At 46.1% G+C, this 4,893-nt stretch overlaps 2 protein-coding genes across 11 annotated transcripts in view; both read left to right on the top strand.

Moving 5' to 3' along the window:
* Positions 1-611, top strand: part of ACOX1 (acyl-CoA oxidase 1) — a 30,346-nt gene extending 29,735 nt beyond the window's left edge. For all 3 annotated transcript variants that reach the window (XM_017535801.2, XM_017535800.1, XM_017535802.2), the window contains one exon: positions 1-611. This exon is cut by the window's left edge and continues 1,282 nt beyond it. The gene's annotated coding sequence lies outside the window, so the exon portion shown is untranslated.
* Positions 612-4,413: 3,802 nt separating this feature from the next.
* Positions 4,414-4,893, top strand: part of FBF1 (Fas binding factor 1) — a 30,051-nt gene continuing 29,571 nt past the window's right edge. For 7 of the 8 annotated variants that reach the window (XM_037741060.1, XM_017535792.2, XM_017535791.2 and 4 more), the window contains exon 1: positions 4,415-4,661. The gene's annotated coding sequence lies outside the window, so the exon portion shown is untranslated. Of the gene's footprint in view, positions 4,662-4,893 lie in introns of all 8 variants that reach the window. The other variant, XR_001827329.2, reaches the window with a different exon arrangement.

Below are 4,893 nucleotides of genomic sequence, written 5' to 3'. Positions count from 1 at the left end.
TAATGTGTGTCATATGCCTCATGAAACAGCTGTTCTAGAACCAGTCCTAAGAATATGGTATAATTCCATGGAAACATAATTCTTATCTTGGGACCTGACATAAAATCTATCCTGGAGAACTGGTAATAAGAGACTTTTAGGTTACAGCAGAAATGCTGCATGTTGACAGAAGCCTTAATCTTTCCACTGGGAGAACTAATTGATAATTGTGTTAAGATTGAAGATTAAACCTGTGTTAATCTCATGTGAGTCTGTCTTGACAGTAGTTCAGATTCTGGGAAATGATAGAAAGTAAACTTAAATGGCTTAATACTGACCTGCTAGATGTAGAATTGTTTCAAAATTCGTGTTGAAATACCTTACTCACAGATGACTATCTGGGCAGGATCTGAGGGTGGTTGAAATGACACCCACCTAATCCAGATGCATAGATGGACTGTCTTAGCAGGTTTGAGGAGCTCATAGACACTACAGAGCCCCCTTTGACCCAGTACCTCAAGTTTTATTTAAAATCTAAACCTGACATTTGATGCTATTTTTATTAATATTTGGAATGTTCTGTCTTGAACCTTATTCAGTATAATCAAAGAATAAAGATATAGTAAACTTCACTGATTTGTGCTATTAAGAGAGAGAAAGTATGCCACACAATTAAACATAGGTTTAAATTATGAAGAAATGTAAAATATAGGTTAATTAGATTTCAGTAACACTAAGAACAAAAAAGAACGCAGTGGAACCTGCCGGAGCAGATAGCTGTAAATCAGCATAATTCCTGTTGTATGTAGCAGTAGTTGTGAGTGGCTCCAGTCATTTTAGGAGTCCTTGGAAATACCTGGTACACATTTGTTGGCTGCACCTTAAAGGAAGTGGCAGGTCCAGCTTGTTCTCTCTACCACACCAGACTGCCGCTGACAAGTTTGGGTCCGTTGGATTCAAAATTTTGTGAACCATTTTCACAAATACAAAGATAGATTGTAACCTTATCTTCTCCAAAATTACTGAGTAGAATTTTTATTTTTTATTTTTATCTTTTTGAGATGGGATATCACCCTGTCGCCCAGACTGGAGTGCAGTGGTGGAATCTTGGCTCATGGTGACCTTTGCCTCCCGGGTTCAAGTGGTCCTTCCACCTCAGTCTAATGAGTAACTGGGACCACAGGCACGTGCCACCACACCCGGCTAATTTGTTCTTTTTTTGGTGGCGGGGAGGGGGGGCGGGGGTGGAAGGCCCGCTCTTTTCCCCAGGCTGGAGTGCAGTGACGTGATCGTGGCTCACTGCAACCTCCTCCTCCTGGGTTCAAGCGATTCTCCTGCCTCAGCCTCTAGAGTAGCTGGGAATACGGTATTTTTAGTAGAGAGGGGCTTTCACCATGTTGGCCAGACTGGTCTCGAACTCCCGACCTGGTGATCTGCTCACCTTGGCCGCCCAAAGTGCTAGAATTACAGGTGTGAGCCATTGTGTTGGGCCAATTTGTTCTTTTTTTGTAGAGATGGGGTTTTACCATGTTGCCCAGGTTGGTCTCAGACTCTGGGCTCAAGCGATCATCCTGCCTCAGCCTCCCAAAGTGCTAAGATTACAGGTGTGAGCCATAGCATCTTGCCCAGAGTGAGTAGAATTAATGAGATTTTTGTGTGTGTGTGTTAGATGATATTGATTTAAGCCTTTTTTGAAAAAAAGTACTCTCAACAGAATACAAAACTGAAAATTTGAGGTTTAATAGAGATGTGTTGGCTCTCTGCAATGAACTCTTGCTCAAGTGTCTAGAGTTCTACTTTATGCTTCGTATTTATGAATACGAATGAGATCATTTTTAGTGACCTCAAAGCAGAGTTGTTGTTATTGTCTTTAGATTATCTTATTATCAATAAGGTAATCAGCTTATCTTCAGAACATTACAACATTCACTGTGTTCATATGCTGTTATTACAAGAAGTCACCACTTGTAATTTCAGATTACATATACCTAAAGGCATTTTACAGTTCCTAAAGTTAACATGTTAGATCTTTTTTTTCCACCCCATGAAGGTCTCACTCTTATCCAGGCTGCAGGGCAGTGGTGTGATTGTAGCACACTGTGGTCACCAACTCTTGGGCTCAAGTGATCCTCCTGCCTCGGCCTCTGAGAAGCTGGGATTACAGGTGCGCACCACCACACCTGGCTAATTTTTAATTTTTTTATATTTTGGAGATAGGGTCTGGCTATGTTTCCTTGGGCTGGTCTTGAACTCCTGGTCTCAGGTGATCCTCCCCGCTTGGGCCTCCCAAAGGATTGGGATTACAGGAGTGAGCTACCGCGCTGGGCCAACATGTTACGTCTTTTGTTGTTGTTGAGACGGAATCTCACTTTTGCCCAGGCAGGAGTGCAATGGCGCAATTTCGGCTCACTGCAACATTCACCTCCCAGGTTCAAGCAATTCTCCCACCTCAACCTCCTGAGTAGCTGACATTACAGGCACCCACCATCACGCCCAGCTAATTTTTGTATTTTAAGCACAGATGGGGTTTCACCATGTTGGCCAGGTGATCTGCAATCCCCCCCACCCCAAACAAAGTGCTGGGATTACAGGCGTGAGCCACCACACCCAGCCAACATGTTACATCTTAATTCTTGGATTTTCTTCACTGCAGGACTTTGGGTGGAGAAATAAAACTCTCCAAATGCATAATCCTGGAGATCCCTGTGAATCAATAATTATTTAGACAACTTCAGCTTGGCTTAAAATCCCTCCTCTCCCTTTTCTGAGTTCTTCATCCATCTTATTAGAAAGGAAGTGAATTAGATGTAGGTGGTCCGTAACATTTGCACATCCTTTATACGTGTAGAGGATATGCCTGGGATATATAGGTTGCCTTCAAGCAGTAGCTGCTACTACAGCTAGAGAGAGGAGGAGTGATGTTTTTGATCATTTTCATGAAATAATGCAGGGAAGTCATTTCTGCTGTTTATTTACTACTGCATTCTTGGAGGAGTAGAAGAAGTGACGCCGTAATTTACTAAAATGACTTTTTATTTTAAAATACTGATGATGGGGGTTGGGCGCGGTGGCTCATGCCCGTAATCCTAGCACTTTGGGAGGCCAACACGGGCAGATCACGAGGTCAAGAGATCTAGACCATCCTGGCCAACTTGGTGAAACCTCGTCTCTACTAAAAATTTAAAAATCAGCTGGCTGTGGTGGTGGGCACCCGTAGTCCCATCTACTCAGGAGGCTGAGGCGGGAGAATCGCTTGAACCTGGGAGGCAGAGGTTGCCATGAGCCAAGATCACGCCATTGCACTCCAGCCTGGGCAACAGAGTGAGACTCTGTCTCAAAAAATTAAAAAAAAAAAACAACTGATGATGGGGTTTTGCTTTTAACTGTACACACTTAACAGATTTTCCAGTACCTATTCCTGTGATCCATGATAGTAAACATAGAAACACATAAGGAACATTGTTGGAGTTGCCAGACGTTAGCTGTTGCATATGTGCACATTCCTAGATTCTAGGGTGTTTTTGCCTTTAAATGGGTCATTGGTTGTCTTGGGAAGATCATGGAAAATTGGGGATTTTTTAAGAATTATGAATCAAAATACGTTTTGAATGTTTCTTAAGATTATATTTTATGTAGTAGATGTGTGATTTCCACCTTCCACATTCAGACTGCTGACTACACCTCATAAATGCCTTTTTATTTCCAATTGCTATGGATTCAACTAAATGTATCCCTTGGGAGCGGATCATTACTTTGCTACCTTTTTCCCTCTTTGCTGTTGTGTGAGTTTGGTTCATACCTGAGAAGATGCATTTAGTATGTGTTGTTACCCAGCCCTGGCTTGATGGTGTCCTGTGGGTGTAGGGGTAGGAGGACGAGGGGCATCTGGCCAGAGCTGTGAATGGATCACAATTGGCCAGCGGGTGACCTGCCACCACTGCGGGTAAGCCAAACTGCAAACCGTTCTTTCCTCTGTGAAATTGAATAACACTTAATAAAATCCATAATTAGCACATACTAGACAAAATGTGACGTATCTTTTTGTGGGGGGACAGCATTGGGGTTCATTCTGGCTATACAGCTTTGATTGGATTATTAAACAGGAAGGTCAGACACTTTTTGGGGTGTGGAATAAACACGGATGAATTTGTGGATTCACTTGTCACCCTTTCAATATCAACACATTTCTCACGCCTCCGCGCCGGCCACGTGTCAGCCATCAGAAGAGGGCAGGAGGAACTTTGAAGTGTTGCCGGCAGTCACTAAGAGGGCCTTTGATCCTAGCGCCCTCTTCCGGGAGAGGCGTTGGGGCAGCTCCTAGCAACATGCTCGCCGCCGGCAGGAGGCCCGGCCCGGCGAACGTTCTCGCGGGGCTCCCTGGGTGCTGTAGTTCCTCACGGTGTCCCCGCCTCCTCGGTGCGGGAGGGTAACCGGACCGCCGACTACAACTCCCAGGGTGGCTCGGGTCCGCCTTTTCACGGGAGGCCGGATGGCTGGGGGCGGCTGTAGCGGCCGGAAGCCGGAGGCCTAGTCTGGCTGGCCTGGGCGATCTGAATGGATCCGGGGCTGGCGCTGGTCCCAGCGTCCGCGCTTCCCGGGGCACAGCGCGTAACGGGAGGCTTCCGGGGCTGGGAGCGTTACAGGCTGCTCTGGGGGGCCAGATAGGTCGAGCGCTCAGAAGGGTGACGCATTGAGGGGCGCGGAGTTTCGGGACGGAGGGGTGACGCCGGGGAAGGCATTTGCTTAGGGGTGGTCTCGGGATCTGTAAACACCTGGTGCTCCTCTGTAGTCCCAGCTACTGGGGACGCTGAGGCAGGAGCATCACTTGAACCCGGGAGGCAAAGGTGGTGGTGAGCCGAGATCGCGCCACCACGCTCCAGCCTGGGCAACAAAGCGAGACTCCGTCTCAAAAAA

The sequence above is a fragment of the Cebus imitator genome, unplaced genomic scaffold, assembly GCF_001604975.1.
Source record: "Cebus imitator isolate Cc_AM_T3 unplaced genomic scaffold, Cebus_imitator-1.0 Scaffold93, whole genome shotgun sequence".
Taxonomy (NCBI): Eukaryota; Metazoa; Chordata; class Mammalia; order Primates; family Cebidae; genus Cebus; species Cebus imitator.
Note: the sequence above shows the minus strand (reverse complement) of the source record. Positions and strands in the feature narration are given on the sequence as shown.